Genomic DNA, 19210 nt, shown 5'->3' with positions numbered 1-19210 from the left:
ACTGCCATTCTGCTCTCCTTTTCTTGATGCTCACTTTTTTAGATTGTATACAGAATTGGTTTCGTACAGTATTTACCATTCTTTGCCTGATATTTTCACTTAGATTAATGCCCTCCAGATTCATCCATGTTGTTGCAAATTGCAAATTTATAATTTCATTTACAATTTTAATTGAGTCCTTTCTCTTTTTTCTTTTATAGATTTGTTGAAGGCTTATCAATGTTTTAAAAATTCTGTAAGAAAACCAAGTCATTTTTGTTTATCTGTTTAATTGTTTTTCTAGGCTTTCATGTATTCTACTCTATATTTGTTTTATTCCTCCTGCTACTTTTGAATTTAGTCTGTTCTTTTCCAGTTCTTTTTAAAAAATATTTAATTGATTTTATTTTTAAATATATGACAGTGGAATACATTACAATTCTTTTTACACATATAGAGCTCAATTTTTCATATCTTTGTTTGGATATAAAGTATGTTCACACCAATTCATATCTTCATACATGTACTTTGGATAATGATGTCCATCACATTCCACCATCATTGCTAACCCCCTACCCCCTCTCTTTCCCTCCCACCCTTCTGCCCTATCTAGAGTTCATCTATTCTTTTCCAGTTCTTTAAGTTATAAAGTTGTTAATTTGAGTTTTTTCCCCCTTAATATAGGTATTTTTAGTTCTAAATGTTCTTTTGTGACTTCCCTTGACATATCCTATAAGTTTTGCTTTGCTGTGTTTTTAAATTTTTTCTCAAGATATATAATATATATATATATATATTGAGGGGGGTACTTGGGACTGAACTCAATGACACTCAACCACTTAGCCCTATTTTGTAGTGCTTGTGGTAAAAATTTGCTCCCAATCTGTAGGCTCTCTATTCACCTTGCTGAATGTTTCTTTTGCTAAGTAAAAGCTTTCTAGTTTGAATCCATCCTATTTATTGATTCTTGGTTTTAATTCTTGTGGTATAGGAGTCTTATTAAGGAAATTGGGGTCTATTCCAACATGATGGAGATTTGGGCCTAGTTTTTCTTCCATTAGGCACAAGGTCTCTGGTTTAATTCCTAGGTCCTTGATCCACTTTAAATTGAGTTTTGTGCATGGTGAGAGGTAGAGATTTAATTTCATTTTGTTACATGTGGATTCCACTTTTCCCAGCACCACTTGTTGAAGAGAGTATCTTTTCTCCAATGTATGTTTTGGGCACGTATACAATATATGCCAAACAATATGTTTTTGTCTAATATACAATAACTGCAGTAATGTGGTTAGACTCTGTGACCTCTATTCTGTACCATTGGTCTACAGGTCTATTTTGGTGCCAATATCATGCTGTTTTGTTACTATTACTTTGTAGTATAGTTTTAGGTCTGGAATAATAATGCCGCCAGCTTTACTCTTCTTGCTAAGGATTGCTTTTGCTATTCTGGGTCTCTTATTTTTCAATATGAATTTCATGATTGATTTTTCTATTTCTATGAGAAAAGTCATTGGGATTTTGACTGGTCTTGCATTGAATCTGTATAGTGCTTTTGGTAATATGGTCATTTTGACAATATTAATTCTGCCTATTCAAGAGCAAGGTGGAGCTTTTCATCTTCTAAGGTCTTCTTTAATTTCTTTCTTTAGCATATTGTAGTTTTCATTGTAGAGGTCTTTCAGCTCTTAAGTTTATTCCCAAATATTTTATTTTATTTTATTGTAGGCTACTGTAAATGGGGTGGTTTTCCTAGTTTCTCTTTCTGAGGATTTGTCACTGATGTACAGAAATACCTTTTATTTATGGGTGCTGCTTTTATATCCAGCTACTATGCTGAATTTATTTATTAGTTCTAGATGTTTTCTGGTGGAACTTTTTGGGTTTTCCAAGTATAGGATCATCTTGTCTGCAAATAGTGATAATCTGAGTTCTTCTTTTCCTATCCATATCCCTTTAATTTCTTTCATTTATCTGATTGCTCTGGCTAGAGTTTCAAGAACTATGTTAAATAGAAGTAGTGATAGAGGGCATCCCTGTCTTGTTATAGTTTTTAGAGGGAATGCTTTCAGTTTTTTTTTTTTTTTTTTTTTTTTTCATTTAGAATGATGTTGGCCTGGGGCTTAGCATGGATTGCCTTTACAATTGAGGAATTGTTGAGGAATGTTCCTGTTATCCCTAGTTTTTCTAGGGTTTTGAACATGAAAGGATGCTGTATTTTATCAAATGTTTTTTCTGCATCTATTGAGATGATCATGTGATTTTTATCTTTCAGTCTATTGATGTAATGAATTACATTTATTGATTTCTGCATGTTGAACCAACCTTACATCCCTTGGATGACCCCTACTTGATCATGGTGCACTAATTTTTTGATGTTTTTGTATTCGATTTTCCAGAATTTTATTGAGATTTTTTGCATATATATTCATTAGAGATATTGGTCTGAAGTTTTCTTTCTTTGATGTGCCTTTGTCTGGTTTTGGAATCAGGGTGATACTGGCTTCATAGGATGTGTTTGGAAGTGTTCCGTCTTTTTCTATTTCAGGGAATAGTTTGAAAATTATTGGTATTAGTTCTTCTTTAAAGGTCTTATATAACTCAGCTTTGTGTCCATATGGTCCTGGGATTTTCTTGGTAGGTAGTCTTCAGATGGTGTCCTATATTTTCTTGCTTTAAATTGATTTGTTTAAATTGTGTATATCACCCGGTTTTAGTTTGGGCATATCATATGCCTCTAGAAATTTGTTAATCCCTTTGGTATTTTCTATTTTATTGGAGTACACAGTTTTGAAATTATTTATAATTACCTGCTGTATTTCTTTAGTGTCCATCATAATATTTCCTTTTTCATCATGGATGTTATTAATTTTAGTGTTTTCTCTCCTTCTCTTCATTAGCATCGCTAATGGCTTATCAATTTTATTTATTTTTTCCAAGAACCAACTTTTTTTTGTCAATTTTTTCAATTGTTTCTTTTGTTTCAGTTTCATTGATTTCATCTCTGATTTTAATTATTTCTTATCTTTTACTGATTTTGGGGGTTGAATTGTTCTTCTTTTTCTAGGATTTTGAGGTGTAATGTTAGGTCATTTATTTGTTGACTTTTTCTTCTTTTAAGGAATAAACTCCATGCAATGAATGTTTCTCTTATATCTGCCTTCGTAGTGTTCCAGAGATTTTGATATGTTGCATTTTTTTTAATTTTTTTATTGTTGGTTGTTCAAAACATTACATATTTCTTGATATATCATATTTCACACTTTGATTCAAGTGGGTTATGCACTCCCATTTTTACATATATACAGATTTCAGAATCACATCAGTTACACATCCATTGATTTACATATTGCCATACTAGTGTCTGTTGTGTTCTATCCTCTTCCTATCCTCTACTATCCCCCCTCCCCTCCCCTCTCCTCCCCTCTTCTCTCTCTACCCCCTCTACTGTCATTAATTTCTCCCCCTTGTATTATTTTTCCCTTTCCCCTCACTTCCTCTTGTATGTACTTTTGTATAACCCTGAGGGTCTCCTTCCATTTCCATGCAATTTCCCTTCTCTCTCCCTTTCCCTCCCACCTCTCATCCCTGTTTAATGTTAATCTTCTTCTCCTGCTCTTCGTCCCTACTCTGTTCTTAGTTACTCTCCTTATATCAAAGAAGACATTTGGCACTTGTTTTTTTAGGGATTGGCAAGCTTCACTTAGCATAATCTGCTCTAATGTCATCCATTTCCCTGCAAATTCTATGATTTTGTCATTTTTTAATGCAGAGTAATACTCCATTGTGTATAAATGCCACATTTTTTTTTTATCCATTCGTCTATTGAAGGGCATCTAGGTTGGTTCCACAGTCTTGCTATTGTGAATTGTGCTGCTATGAACATTGATGTAGCAGTGTCCCTGTAGCATGCTCTTTTTAGGGCTTTAGGGAATAGACCGAGAAGGGGGATAACTGGGTCAAATGGTGGTTCCATTCCCAGCTTTCCAAGAAATCTCCATACTGCTTTCCAAATTGGCTGCACCAATTTGCAGTCCCACCAGCAATGTACAAGTGTACCCTTTTCCCCATTTCCTCGCCAGCACTTGTTGTTGTTTGACTTCCTAATGGCTGCCAATGTTACTGGAGTGAGATGGTATCTTAGGGTGGTTTTGATTTGCATTTCTCTGACTGCTAGAGATGGTGAGCATTTTTTCATGTACTTGTTGATTGACTGTATGTCCTCCTCTGAGAAGTGTCTGTTCAGGTCCTTGGCCCATTTGTTGATTGGGTGGTTTGTTATCTTATTGTCTAATTTTTTGAGTTCTTTGTATACTCTGGATATTAGGGCTCTATCTGAAGTGTGAGGAGTAAAGATTTGTTCCCAGGATGTAGGCTCCCTATTTACCTCTCTTATTGTTTCTTTTGCTGAGAAAAAACTTTTTAGTTTGAGTAAGTCCCATTTGTTGATTCTAGTTATTAACTTTTGTGCTATGGGTGTCCTATTGAGGAATTTGGAGCCCGACCCCACCGAATGTAGATCGTAGCCAACTTTTTCTTCTATCAGACGGCGTGTCTCTGATTTGATATCAAGCTCCTTGATCCATTTTGAATTAACTTTTGTGCATGGCGAGAGAAAGGGATTCAGTTTCATTTTGTTGCATATGGATTTCCAGTTTTCCCAGCACCATTTGTTGAAGATGCTATCCTTCTTCCATTGCATGCTTTTAGCCCCTTTATCAAATATAAGATAGTTGTAGTTTTGTGGATTGGTTTCTGTGTCCTCTATTCTGTACCATTGGTCCACCCGCCTGTTTTGGTACCAGTACCATGCAGTTTTTGTTACTATTGCTCTGTAGTATAGTTTGAAGTCTGGTATCGCTATACCGCCTGATTCACACTTCCTGCTTAGCGTTGTTTTTGCTATTCTGGGTCTTTTATTTTTCCATATGAATTTCATGATTGCTTTCTCTATTTCTACAAGAAATGCCGTTGGGATTTTGATTGGGATTGCATTAAACCTATAGAGAACTTTTGGTAATATCGCCATTTTGATGATGTTAGTTCTGCCTATCCATGAACAGGGTATATTTTTCCATCTTCTAAGATCTTCTATTTCTCTCTTTAGGGTTCTGTAGTTTTCATTGTATAAGTCTTTCACCTCTTTTGTTATGTTGATTCCCAAGTATTTTATTTTTTTGAAGATATTGTGAATGGAGTGGTTGTCCTCATTTCCATTTCAGAAGATTTGTCGCTGATATACAGGAATGCCTTTGATTTATGCGTGTTGATTTTATATCCTGCCACTTTGCTGAATTCATTTATTAGCTCTAATAGTTTCTTTGTAGACCCTTTTGTGTCTGCTAGGTATAGAATCATGTCATCTGCAAATAGTGATAATTTAAGTTCTTCTTTTCCTATTTTTATACCTTTAATTTCTTTCGTCTAATTGCTCTGGCAAGTGTTTCGAGAACTATGTTGAACAGAAGTGGTTAGAGAGGTCATCCCTGTCTTGTTCCAGATTTTAGAGGGAATGCCTTCAATTTTTCTCCATTCAGAATGATGCTAGCCTGAGGCTTAGCATAGATTGCTTTTACAATATTGAGGTATGTTCCTGTTATCCCTAGTTTTTCTAGAGTTTTGAACATAAAGGGATGCTATACTTTGTCAAATGCTTTTTCCGCATCTATCGAGATGATCATATGGTTCTTATATTTAAGTCTATTGATGTGGTGAATAACATTTATTGATTTCCGTATATTGAACCAGCCTTGCATCCCAGGGATGAATCCTACTTGATCATGGTGCACAATTTTTTTGATATGTTTTTGTATCCGATTGGCCAGAATTTTATTGAGGATTTTTGCATCTAGGTTCATTAGAGATATTGGTCTGTAGTTTTCTTTCTTTGAAGTGTCTTTGTCTGGTTTAGGTATCAGGGTGATGTTGGCCTCGTAGAATGAATTTGGAAGTTCTCCCTCTTTTTCTATTTCCTGAAGTAGCTTGAAAAGTATTGGTATTAGTTCCTCTTTAAAGGTTTTGTAAAACTCTGCTGTATACCCATCTGGTCCTGGGCTTTTCTTAGTTGGTAGTCTTTGGATGGTTTCTTCTATTTCCTCAATTGATACTGGTCTGTTTAGGTTGTCTATATCCTCCTGACTCAATCTGGGCAGATCATATGACTTAAGAAATTTATCGATGCCTTCACTATCTTCTATTTTATTGGAGTATAAGGATTCAAAATAATTTCTGATTATCTTCTGTATTTCTGAAGTGTCTGTTGTGATATTGCCTTTTTCATCCCGTATGCTGGTAATTTGAGTTCTCTCTCTTCTTCTCTTCGCTAGCATGGCTAAGGGTCTGTCGATTTTGTTTATTTTTTCAAAGAACCAACTTTTAGTTTTGTCAATTTTTTCAATTGTTTCTTTTGTTTTGATTTCATTAATTTCAGCTCTGATTTTAATTATTTCTTGCCTTCTACTTCTTTTGCTGATGTTTTGCTCTTCTTTTTCTAGGATTTTGTGATGAAGTATGAGATCATTTATTTGTTGTTTTTTTCTTTTTTTAAGGAATGAACTCCAAGCAATGAATTTTCCTCTTAGAACTGCTTTAAATGTGTCCCATAGATTCCGATATGTTGTGTCTGTGTTTTCATTTATCTCTAAGAATTTTTTAATTTCCTCCTTGATGTCTTCTATAACCCATTGATCATTCAGTAACCTATTGTTCATTATCCAAGTGATGCATGATTTTTCCTTCCTTCTTTTATCGTTGATTTTCAGTTTCATTCCATTATGATCAGATAAGATGCATGGTATTATCTCTACTCCTTTATATTGTCTGAGAGTTGCCCTGTGACATAATATATGATCTATTTTTGAGAAGGATCCATGTACTGCTGAGAAAAAAAGTGTAACTGCTTGACGTTGGGTGGTATATTCTATATATGTCAATTAAGTCTAGGTTATTAATTGTGTTATTGAGTTCTGTAGTTTCCTTATTCAACTTTTGTTTGGAAGATCTGTCCAGTGGCGAGAGAGGTGTGTTGAAGTCTCCCATGATTATTGTATGGGGGTCTATTAGACTCTTGAACTTGAGAAGAATTTGTTTGATGAACATAGCTGCACCATTGTTTGGGGCATATATATTTATGATTGTTATGTCTTGTTGGTGTATGGTTCCCTTAAGCAGTATGTAGTGTCCCTCTTTATCCCTTTTGATTAACTTTGGCTTGAAATCTGTTTTATTTGATATGAGTATGGACACTCCTGCTTGTTTCCAAAGTCCATATGAGTGATATGATTTTTCCCAACCTTTCACCTTCAGCCTATGTATGTCTTTTCCTATCAAATGCGTCTCCTGTAGGCAGCATATTGTTGGGTCTTGTTTTGTGATCCATTCTACTAGCCTGTGTCTCTTAATTGGTGAGTTTAAGCCATTAACATTTAGGGTTATTATTGAGATATGGGTTGTTTTTCCAGCCATATTTGTTTATTTCTGTTACTAAACATGGTTTGTTTTCCTCTTTGATTATTTTCTCCTCTTTTATTGTCCTACCTCCCACTGTTGGTTTTCATTGTTATTTTCCATTTCCTCTTCCTGTAATGTTTTGCCAAGGATGTTTTGAAGAGATGGTTTTCTAGCTGCAAATTCTTTTAACTTTTGTTTATCGTGGAAGGTTTTAATTTCATCTTCCATCCTGAAGCTTAATTTCGCTGGATACACAATTCTTGGTTGGAACCCATTTTCTTTCAGTGTTTGAAATATGTTATTCTAGGATCTTCTAGCTTTCAGAGTCTGTATTGAAAGATCAGCTCTTATCCTGATTGGCTTACCCCTAAATGTAATCTGCTTCCTTTCTCTTGTAGCTTTTAAAATTCTGTCCTTATTCTGTATGTTGGGCATCTTCATTATAATGTGTCTAGTTGTGGATCTCTTATGATTTTGCACATTTGGCTTCCTGTAGGCTTCTAGGATTTGGGATTCTGTCTCATTCTTCAAGTCTGGGAAGTTTTCTCGTATTATTTCATTGAATAGATTGTTCATTCCTTTGGTTTGAAACTCTGTCCCTTCCTGTATCCCAATGACTCTTAAATTTGGTCTCTTAATGTTATCCCATATTTCTTGGATGTTCTGCTCATGGTTTCTTAACAGTCTTGCTGAGCTGTCTATGTTCTTTTCCAGTTGAAATACTTTGTCTTCATTGTCTGATGTTCTATCTTCTAAGTGTTCTACTCTGCTGGTAGTATTCTCAATTGAGTTTTTAAGTTGGTTTATTGCTTCCTGCATTTCTAGGATTTCTGTTTGTTTGTTTTTTGTAACCTCTATCTCCCTGTATAGTTGATCCTTTGCTTCCTGGATTTGTTTGTGTAATTCATTGTCAGAGTGATCTTTCATGTCTGATTTTGCTGTCTAATGTCTTCCTTGATACTCCAGATCATCTGAAGCATGTATATCCTGAATTGTTTATCTGACATTCCATCTGCTGCAGCTGTTACCTCTTCTAAATTTGAGTTGACCTGCATTGCTTGTGGTCCTTTCTTTCCTTGTCTTTTCATACTGCTTGCGTTTCTTTCTGGTTGGTGAAACTATTGTGTTTTTGAAATGTTTTTCCCCCTATATATTTATATTGCTCTTGTATAGTTGAAAAGTCTCCCTTGCAGGATCGGACGGCGGTCTGCCTACCTTGCAGGCGCGGGCGGCGGCTCTGCTCTGCCCCTCCTCCAATTGGTGTGAGGTGTCTACTATGTCCGCGGACCCCTGGGCCTGTCCCGCTGGTTGGTCGCATGTCTGCCCACCTTTCAGGCACGGGTGGCGGCTCTGCTCTGCCCCTACTCCAATTGGGGTGTCGTGACTACCACGCTGGCAGGTCGCTGGGCCTGTTCCTGGCACGGGTGGTGACTCTGCTCTGCCCCTACTCTAATTGGGGTGACGTGTGTACCACGCTGGCAGGCCGCTGGGCCTGATCCGCCGGTCTGTAGCAGGTCTGCCTACCTTGCAGGCGCAGGCCACGGCTCTGCCCTGCCCCTCCTACCACGCCCGTGGACCGCTGGTCCTGATCTGCAGGTTGGTCTCAGGTCTGCCCACCCTGTGGGCATTGGTGGCGGTTCCACTCCGCCCCCACTCCAATTGGGATCATGTGATCACCACACCGGCGGGGCCTGATCCGGGCGCGGGCGAAGGCTCTGCTCTGCCCCTACTCCAGTTAGGATTTCGTGTGTACCATGCTGGCAGCCCGCTGGGCCTGACCCGCCAGTCTGTTGAAGGTCTGCTTACCTTGCAGGCGCGGGCGGCGGCTCTGCCCTGCCCTTCCTACCACGCCCGCGTACCACTGGGTCGCAGGTCTGCCCACCTTGCGGGCGCGGGTGGCGGCTCCGCTCCGCCCCCTCTCCAATTGGGGTCACGCGACCACCATGCCAGCGAGCTGCTGGGCCTGCTCCGGGTGCGGGCGGTGGCCCGGCTCCTCCCCTCTGGCTCGATGACAAAGCGAGAGAGACTCGGGTGTCTGTGACTCACCCTCCCTACCAGGAGACCAACTGTTTCTGTCGCCGCTGGTATTGATGAAGTTCTCTCCTCTGCCACTTTCTGATGACATCAGATCTCTGCCATGTTGGTATCCTATGCGAATGGCAGCATTTCGTTCCCTTTGCCGGGTGACCGAAGCAACGGGTGAGTCCTGACCAGCCCTCACAGGCCCCGTCTCAGTCCTGTTGCCACTGGCCACGAAGGCTCGGTTGGTATTTACCTCCACAGTACTCAGCAGGACCCGGTCTGAGAAGCAGTTTCCGCGGGCTCCTTAGCCCTGGGCCAGAGCAGTTCTGGGAGCCGGAACTCGGCCACTCCGTGCTCAGTGTATGCTCTGATAAGAGCAGGGTCCAAGAAGCAGTTTCCGTGGGTTATTTAGCACTGAGCCTGAGTAATCTATCTGCAAGCCGCAGGCGAATGGCAGCCTGAAATTACCTGTTCTATGGCTGAATGAGCTGCGATCAGTAGAAAACAGGGATGGTGACGTCAGCTCTCCAAGATGGTGGCCGCTGGCCTCCTCTGTGGTCTGACCGGTGTGGGGAACCGAATTGGACCGCTTCCTTCCCCCGTCTCGAACCCAGAATTCAGCACTGAGTACGGTGCTTGCACAGCTGGCAGAAACTGCAGCGCTATATCCCTGCGTCGCTATCTCCTCATTTCCCAGCGCTCGCTGCAGACTCTAGCCGCAGGGCGATTTGCTGAATAAGCAGTGTTACCCTCCGTGCGACAAATCTCTCGCGTTTGAGTCCCCGTAGCCGATCCTCGTGCGATGGAAATCCTTCCTCCAGGTTCCGGAGCACCCCACTATTGCTGGAAATTCCTAACAAGATAGCCTTTATCCGTCCTGACTCGTCATTCTCCCACACAGTGACACGGCACATGGGGCAATGCACTCCCCTCGCCGCCATCTTCTTCCGTCTGATATGTTGCATTTTTGTTTTCATTTACCTTTCAGAATTTTTAAATCTCCTCCTTGATATCTTTGCAACCATTGTTCTTTCAATTGCATGTTATTAATCTCCAGGTGTTGGAGTAACTTTTATTTTATCATTGGTTTATAATTTTATTCCATTTTGGTCTGATAGAATGCAAGGTAGTATGTCTACTTTTTTATATTTACTAAGATTTACTTTGTGTCATACTATATGGTCTATTTTAGAGAAGGATACATGTGCTGCTGAGAAGAATGTGTATTCCCTTATTGGTAGATAATATACTCTATATATGTCAGTTAAGTCTAAGTTATTGATTGTATTATTGAGTTTTATTGTTTTTTTTTTTTTTTTGCTTTTTTGTTTGGAAGATATCCACTGGTGAACATGGTGTGTCAAAGTTACTCAGAATTATTTTGTTGTGTGGGCTATTTGACTCTTGAAGTTGAGTTGAGAAGAGTTTGATTAATGAACATAGAGGCTCCATTTTGGGGGGCATATATATTTATAACTGTATGTCTTGTTGAAAGAAGTATGAAATGTTCATCTTTATCCCTTTTAATTAACTTTAGCTTGAATTCTATTTTATTTGATATGAGGATGAAAATCCCTGCTTGTTTATGTAGACCATGTGAATGGTGTATTTTATCTCAAGCTTTCACTTTCAGTATATGGGTGTCTTTTCCTATGAGACAAGTCTCTTGAGGGAACATATTGTTGGGTCTTTTTAAAAAAATCCAATATACCAGCCTATGTATTTTGACTGATGAGTTTAGGTCATTAATATTTAGGGTTATTATTGAGACATAATTTGAATTACCTGTCATTTTTGTTTATTTTTGGTATTTAACTTGACTTGGTTTCTCATTTGGTTGGCTTTTCCTTATTGTAATTCTTCTCTTTGCACATTTTCATTGTTGTTTTTATTTTCCTCCTCATGGAATATTTTGCCAAGCATGTTCTGTAGTGCAGGGTTTCTTGCTGTAAATTCTTTTAGCTTTTGTTTATCATGAAAATTTTTATTTCATCATCAAATTTAAAGCTTAATTTTTCTGGATATAAGATTGTTGGTTGGTATCCATTATATTTTAGAACCTGGTATATGTTGATCCAGGATCTCCTAGCTGTGAGTGTCTGGGTTAAACGTTAATAAACTGGTTGAGTTAAAAAATCTGCTGAGATCCAAATTGGTCTTCTCTTTCAGGTAATCTCATTTTTCTCTCTTGTGGCCTTTGAAATTCTATCCTTATTCTGTATGCTAGGCATTTTTATTATAATGTGTCTTGGTGTAGATCTCTTGTAATTTTGTGCATTTGGTGTCCTATAGGCTTCTTGTATTTGATTTTCCAATTCATTCTTCATTCTTGGGAAGTTTTCTGATATTATTTGAATGAAAAGATTGTGCATTCCTTTGGTTTGAATCTTTGAGCCTTCCTCTATCCCCATAAATCTTAAATTTGGTCTGTTGATGGTATCCTATAATTCTTGGATATTCTGTTCATGGTTTCTTACCATCTTCACTGTGAGGTCAACTTTATTTTCAAGATTGCATATTTTGTCTTCATTGTCTGAGGTCCTGTCTTCCAAGTGATCTAGCCTGTTGGTGATGCTATCTATAGAGTTTTTTAATTGGCTTATTGCTTCATTAATTTCAAGTATTTCTGTTTTTCCCCCCAGTATCTCTATTTCTTTCTTGAAGTAATATCTTGCAACCTGTATTTGCTCTTATCTCTCTGTTGGTGTGATCTATGGTAAACTGTATTTGTTCTCTTATCTCTTTGTTGGAGTGATTGATTTTTGCATGTACCTGCTCACTTAGGTCATTCTTTAATTCTCAAATCATTTTAGTTATGTATATTCTAAACTCCTTCTATGACATTTTGCCTATTGAGCTACCTATGCATTCTATTGTTGTAGTATCTTGGTTTGTTTGGGGCACCTTTTTCCCTTCTTTTTCATGATGTCTATGTATTGTCCTCTCTTGCAGTGTAGATTCAAGGTATTATAGTTTCTGTCCTATTGTCTTATAGTGTCCCTATAGCCTACCAATATTTCACTTTTAAGGGAGAGATCAATATTAAAGCACTGAATGTACCCAAATGCAGCCATATATCAGTTATCTTCTATTTTTACATTTACAGTTTTGTCACTGTATTCAGAAATGATGAGTTTGGTTATCTTCTACCATATACTCAATAGGTTTGCATAATGGTTTACAGTTTCTGATGGTAGAAAGGGGAACTGGGGGGTTGGCTGAAATGTTTATGATGCAGGATGTGAGAATACGGAGGTATTTGATTATATGATATTGTGAGGGTAATCAGAAGAAGTTGGCTGTTAGTAGGAGAAACAAGAGATAGGCAAACCCCATGCAAGACTTCCTGTTATTGCAGCAATAGGATAACTGTTAGCACCCCTAATAGAGAAACCTCTGGTGCAGCCATGCCCACAGGGACCTTGGTGATGTCTTACCAGGTCATTATTGTTGTCCCTTGATAGAAGTGGCAATATCCCAGTTTCATGGTGTGGCAGCCTCAAGCCTATATGTACCCTAATGTCAAGCTATGGAGCCATGCTTTGGTGAATAAGTAACCCCATCATGGGGGTAACTCTCGGGGTGGGCGTGGGTTGGGAATCTCTCCAGAAATCTGTATTGTGGTGTGGTGGGGGGCCCTCTGCCACACTCTCTAGTCATGATGTTCAACCTCACCTTGAGCCCTGAGTGATGGAAATGACCTTCTATGGATTAAGACCTTTGAAACTATGAGCCCTCAAATAAAGTTTTCCTGCTCTATAATTGTTCTGGTTGGGTCCTTTAGTCATAGCAGTGAAAAATCTGACTAAAACATCAGTTTTATAATTTCTGTCTACAGGTTGTCAGTCAAAATGACCCCTGGAATGTTTATATTCTCTTCTTTACTAAAATTCTTACATTTTCTTTGTAAAATAATACTAAATATATCATACTTATAATGAAATCTGTAATTCATTGACCCGGTATGATCATTTTATGAATAATGATAACCTGTGCATGTGGACATCTCAGTATGATTTTCAGGGATTTTGCAATTGAGTCTTTCCATTTGCTACTAATTTTCTGACTATGGTCAAATTCACACATTTTTTATGGGGGTTTAAGTTTGATTATTTTTAATGTTGTATATAGAATTTACTAGTTTATTTTCCAAAGAGCACCTTATACTGTATTCTGGGGGAACTTTTACTTCATGTAATTGAGCTCACTACATTGTATTTGTGCAATAGGGATGAAAATTGATCAACCCAGACTAATTCCATTTTAAGATCAGGATCCATCTTTTCACAAAGTCATTAAAAGTTAATTTCTGTTTTACTATAAATTACTGATATTTCTAAACCTATTTGAAATTCCTGTCCATGTTCTGAACTCAATGCCTGGGTCTCATTGACTAGATAACAACCGTCTCTAAAACCTTAGTGGTGCCTCATAAATCCTGGTGCCCCATGACCAGATAATAACCCTCTCTGAAACCTCAGTTGCACCTCATAAATTCTGATGTTGGGATCTGAATTTACCCCCCTACCTTGAAATATCATCCCATGTAGATCATTAATCTGCTATCTGCCCTTGTATTACATTTACCAGAACCCTGTTAGCTGTAAGTTCCCAAGACACCCGAGTTTGTAACTTTTTGTGCTATATAAACCTTTTCTTCCCTGAGAGCTGGGATGATCTCTAGTCTGGTTTTGGGAGAGACAGTTGCTGGTGGCCAGTTTTCCTTGTGTACACAGTGCAAGCTTGCTTTAATTTGATTTAAAATTGTAGTTGGTGGTCTTTTTTCTGTGCCATGGTTCAACAAAAAATGAAGAAATTTAAAAATGTATATTTTACTAAAAATGATGTGGAATGCCACAATAAAGAGTGTACTTGCTCAGAAGTGAAACATTTCATCATGTGATTAGCCAGTTGTTTCAGTCAGCTTTTTCACCACTCTGACTAAAGGATCCAACCAGAACAATTGTAGAGGAGAAAAAGTTCATTTGAAGGCTCATGATTTCAAGAGGTCTAGGCAGCTCACATGGTGATCATAAAGCAAAGAGAGAGAGGGAGAGGGAGAGGGAGAGGGAGAGGGAGAGGGAGGGAGAGAGAGAGAGAGAGAGAGAGAGAGAGAGAGAGAGAGAGAGAGAGAGAGAAAGTGAGAAAGAGAGTCCACTCTCCAGGTACAAAATATATACCCATAGTCACATTCCCAATGAACCACTTCCTCCTGCCACATCCCATCTGCCTTCAGTTGGCACTCAGTTAATTCCACCAGGGATTAATTCATTGATTAGGCTAAGGCTAATACCTAGTCATTTCTCTTCCACACTTCTTTCATTGTCTCACAAGTGCGCTTTTGGGGGACATCATATCTAAACCATAACATCAGTTCTGGGACTCTCTTCTTCCATCTACCTTGCATTGTGTGCATTTCAGGACCTTTTCCTTTAGTTTTCTCAACAACATCTTTAAAATAATGTGTGTGTAGCAGGGTTTATGGAAGATTTGAGTTTAAAGGTGATATAAAATGAAAAATTATCCAGCTGAGTTCTAATCAATAAACAGGTTTTTTTCTTTTTTAAATATCAACTTTTTGACACATTTATGAAAATAACTGACAAAAACAACTCTGTGGATAAAAGTTCATTTTCACTCATAAGTTTCAGAGGTTCAGTTCATGGTTGCCTGACTCCATTGCTTTGGAATCAAGATGAGGTAGAACACCATTGCAAAAGAGCTGCAGAGGAGGGAAGTTTCCCACCCCTTGACAGCCAGGATGTAAGGACAGAAAGAGAAAAACAGCAGGGGGACAAGCTACAACCCCCAAGGGCACATCCCCAATAACCTACCTCCACCAGCCATGCTGAGCCTGCTCACAGTCACATCCAGCACAGTAGTTCTTTCAAATTATTAATTTACTGAAAAACTAGCCTCTACCTCAGAGCAAAGCCTGTCCAAGGAAGGGGGCTTGACCCTTGTCCTTGAAAAGACCCACAGAGCACTCCTAGGCACATACCCATCCTGCTGATTTGTTTATCTACAAATAACAGAAGATATCTGCTCAGTCAGGTGTCCCTGACTCAGTCAGGCTAGGTTGGAACCCATAGCAACCCCCTAGCAACCACCATTCAGCATGAGACAGGGAAAATACCTGGGATGGCAGCTGACTCTTCCAGTACTTTATGGTGGTTGATAACTTGTTGGGAAACCATGTATTTCAGCAAGTACTCCCCTTATGGCTTAAACCAATCAGTTCAAACTGAAGGACCTCAAGGCCCCAGGCCCAACATTAGGAGATCTAACCCCTGGGCCCTGAAGCTGCAAGATGCTCCCTTACACAACCCCCATGTCAAGACCCCTCCAGCAGCACGTAGCATTTCAAGTCCTGCACAATGCTACCACAAGATGTTCCATATAGATAACCCTAACGGTCAAACTTGAGGATGCAGGTTTAAAAACAGGAACTAAAAGGATAGGATGCAGGTTTAAAAACAGGAACTAAAAGGATAGGATGCAGGTTTAAAAACAGGAACCAGAAAGACAGGATGCAGGTTTAAAAGCAGGAACCAGAAAGACAGGATGCAGGTTTAAAAAAGACAGGATGCAATTCTATGGTTTTCCCGAGAAAAATAAGTTGAAAAACAAGTTTACCCCCTAGGTGACCCGACTGACTGGATTCAGAAGGTCCAACAGGAAGACTGTCGCTGTGCTAAGAACTAACCCACTTATTCCCTATAAAAGATCTGTGCCCCAAAGCCCGGTGTGCCAGTTCACCGAAGCTCCGGCTGAGGTTTCGCTGAGCACCCGCAGGCGCCTGTGTAGCAATAAATCGCCTCTTGCCTTTGCAGCCAGTGTCTCGTGTGCTTTTCCTTGGACAGGGAGTCGGAGGGTCTTTCAAAACAAATCCCCCTCTTGTACTAACCAATCACCCTTACCCAACTTGTTCCCACCAGTGAATGTGCTAATCATGTTTTAGACTTTTTTTTATGATTTTCCTGTGGTGTGTGATGATTTGCTAAGAGATGCTATGATGTGTGTGAAGTCCCCACCTTCCCCAAAGAGTGTATAAAACTGCTGCCAACCCTGGGCTCGGGGTCTCTCAGTGTCATCAGTTGCACTGTGCATGTGGAGGACTGAGTTAGCTTGCAATAAACACCTCTTTTCTGCTTACATGGATCTTGGTCTCTGGTGGTCTTTGGGGGGGGGGGGGTCCAGAATTCAAGCATAACACTACCAAATAAATTCATTGATAATGTTAAATCTCTCATAATTCAATAATTTCACCTGTGAACATTTCTGCATTGTCTCACATGACCTTTTGTGCAACACATTATATCCAAAATATAACATTCTACTCCTGGCCCTCAAAAGGTCATGTCCATCTCACAATGCAAAACACATGTAATGTGTATTCAAGAGTTCCTATAGTCTTAATAGTTCCAGCATTGCCTAAAAGTCCAAGAACAAAATCTTATCTGAGACTCATGGCTAACTTTTGGCTGTGAGTCCCTTTAATGATCAAAAGTAAGACACATATGCATACAATGGCAAAAAATAAACATTCTCATTCCATTAGGGAGGGATAGGGGAATAGACAGAAAAGATGGGACAATAAAAAGAGCAAAACCCAGCCTGGGAAAACTTTCCTGTGGCTTCATCTTCAGCATGTGTCAAGAGTGACAAATGAATTCCCACTCTGAACTCTATAGCCTTGGACAGATAGACTGCCCTTGTGGGCTTTTTTAGTACAAAAGTGCTGAAAGACACACCCATTTGCCAGTGGCCACCATTAATGAGGCAGATTCCATGCCTCGTGTGGGATTTATGGATTCAATAGCTTTGAATTCAGATGCCTGCTGCCCTGGGGTGAAGGAAACAGCCTAAAGGCAGCAGCTTACCCAAGCAAGAAGAAGATATCATGCAAATAGATGTTTCAATTAGCCTGTTCCTGTTGACTCTGTTTACCTTGAAGAACACTTCAGGAGAATAAATCTCTTTGATATGCTTCCATTTAATAAAGGATTCCTGAAATTTTTTCCTTTGTTAGGGATCTGACCCATCAGGTCTGATCCACCCATAAGCCCTTTCACCTTTGAAACTATTTTTCTGCTTCTTTTGCTTTTATTTCTTATTATTTCAGATTTTTAATTTCTCAGCTGGTTCACCCTTCAGTTTCCTGATACCTCACTGTGCAGGATACATTGAGAAGCATCTGGGGTACATGTTGGTGAGATGTGACCACCAAAAGTAACCTCATTCCTAGAGTCTTTCTGGTTGCAGGGATTATGGCATCTTTGTTAACCTTGCTTTCTCCACAGCCAGCAGTGTTCCTCAGTCAGGAGTCCTACAGGCATAACTTAAGGCCAAAGTCTCTATTTCCCCTTTGGGTTCATCTTTATAGCTGTATTTATCACCCACTCAGGGGCAGCCCACAGATATTTCAACCTTGCTACACTGTGGATGGCCACCCAGGCCTTCCTTTGAAATCTTAGTGGAAGCCTTCTTGACTCCTTAACTTTAACACCCTGCCTTCTTGCAGAAGCAGCAACATGTGGGTGGCTCCCAAGTTCTAGCAAGCTTGCATAATACCTGGGTCCCCTGGTGTAAAGAGTGGTGGAAAAGCTACATAAACTCAACAAGCCAAAATAACCATTTACCTGTCTGAGATTTTATTAGCAGGATTATAGTAGCCAGTCACAGAAGAGAAAGGGGGGGGGGAGAGAGAGAGAGAGAGAGAGAGAGAGAGAGAGAGATAAGAGAGGGAGAGAGAGAGAGAGTAAGAGAGGGGGAGAGTAAGAGAGGTAAAGTAATAGAGAGAGAGAGAGGAGAGAGGAGACCGGGGAGAGAGAGGAGAGAGGGGAGAGAGAGAGGGGAAAGAGAGAGAGGAGAGGGGGAGAGTGAGAGGGGGGAGAGGGAGCGAGAGTAAGAAGGGTAGAGTAAGAGAGCGAGCAGGAACAGGGTGTTGATATTTATGGGCTTAACACAGGATGAGGAGGAGCAAGGCGAATGGGCTGTTACTTCTTCATTGGCCAATAGTTCACACCACTTCAGGGATTGGAGGTGCGCCACTCAAAGTTCGCGCCATTCACAGGGATTGGAGGTGATGGTTCGCACATCATTCAGTGCATCATGGACCTAAGCTCCTGGAAGAGAAGTGCTCCGGGTGCCATCTTTACCAACGCTCTTGAGCTCCTGGAAGAGAGGCACTCTGGTCACCATCTTTACTAACATTCCTCCCTTTTTTGTTTTGGTTTGGGGGCTTCATACTCGATCTGGCTACTTCCTGCTAAGTAGGGGAATCATTTAAAGGGAGGGAGGGAGGTAAGTTGGTTGGAGAAGAAGGGCCAGGAAGCCCCATATCCATGCACTGAAGGCATGGATTTCCTCCGGGGTGAAGTCCATGAATGTGCCCTGCAACTATGAAAAGAAACAGCATTAATTTCTGGCATGTCATCCAGTCTGTAGGGCTGGTAGAAAAAGCCTATGCCTAGGAGAAGGCAGATTAGAACATATAAAGCTGAAAACCAAGAGATTTCTTTTTGACATGGTGGGGTAGAGATGGCCCTTTGATGGAGTTGTCATTCAGTATCTTCATCTTTCAGCACTTGGTGGAGGTTTCTTGGGATGACTGGACGTGCATGTTGTCCGGTTTATTGGCAAGCTGCTGGTAATCCCTGAAGAGGAGCTGATTAAAAGTTTGGTTAGAGATTTTTGTTAATTTGTCCTTGAAGGAATTTTTAAAATGCAAGAAAGGAAGGCACAGAATAAAAAGACCCCA

This window comes from Marmota flaviventris, chromosome 3 (genome assembly GCF_047511675.1).
Source record: "Marmota flaviventris isolate mMarFla1 chromosome 3, mMarFla1.hap1, whole genome shotgun sequence".
NCBI lineage: Eukaryota > Metazoa > Chordata > Mammalia > Rodentia > Sciuridae > Marmota > Marmota flaviventris.
Note: the sequence above shows the minus strand (reverse complement) of the source record.